Below are 1,173 nucleotides of genomic sequence, written 5' to 3' on the forward strand. Positions count from 1 at the left end.
ATATATATATATATATATATATATATATATATGCATATATATATATGCATATATATACATATATATACATACATATATATATATACATATATACATACATATATATAAACATACATACAGACACACACACATATATAAATATACAGTTCTATTAACAAAACTTCTTTAGAGTAGGAACAGAGATAGAAATTCTCCAATGAATCCGTACAATTCTTGAGAAGACCAATGCTTGATAGATTTCTTGCATTGTTCCGGCTGCAATAACTTTCAATATTATTCCTATTCCTAGAATCCATTTGGATGAATACTTTCATAAATGAGAAAGGAGAAAAGAAGAACTGTTTTGCTCAGCTTACGGAGGAATAGGTCACATCTTTTAGTGTACGGATTATTTAGCTTCTTTTTCATTAGATAAGATAAAATACTCTCTCTGGTGCATAAATTTTACTGATCGGAACTGGTGCTAATCACGGCTTTAATGATGGAGCTGGAGGGGAAAATGCTTTTGAACACATGATAATAATATAATTTTAAGAATATTTTAAAACTGAAATGTTCTAAATTTTTGAGATGAGGAATTTTGTACATTATTTATATTATTTACATTGGACGGATATGTGTCCCCATCTTGTTTGTTGTTACCACAACAAACAGGATGAGGACACATGTCCGTCCTACCAGGACACCTGATGAAGGCTGGAGATTTAGTCAGCCGAAACGTTGTGGTAACAACAAAGAAGATGAGAACACATATCCGTCCAATGTAAATAGTGCAAATAATGTGAAAAAAAATTATTATTATTTAGAAAGCAAGTTGGAGGCTTAAATATAAATATAAATATAAATACATATACATATGTGCGTGCTTGTGTGTGTGTGTGTGTGTGTGTGTGTGTGTGTGTTTCTGTTATATATTTCTTCTGTTCGTTTTGTGACATGAATATTCTGAATGACAGCTAATAGTTTCTTGATTAAAATGAAATCGATACTTTTACTTCCACGAAATTCACTCACATTGGGGTTATAGGAGTCACTTGGCAACCAGGCCTCGTTTTGGGACACAACACGGAACGACGTAGTTACAAAGTGGGCTTCTTACAACGAGATAGTCTTCGTAGGAAACCACTCGATCATTGATGTACCCTGGCATGTCTAAATGGAGTACGAGATAAA

This window comes from Octopus bimaculoides, chromosome 2 (genome assembly GCF_001194135.2).
Source record: "Octopus bimaculoides isolate UCB-OBI-ISO-001 chromosome 2, ASM119413v2, whole genome shotgun sequence".
In the NCBI taxonomy this organism is placed as follows: Eukaryota; Metazoa; Mollusca; class Cephalopoda; order Octopoda; family Octopodidae; genus Octopus; species Octopus bimaculoides.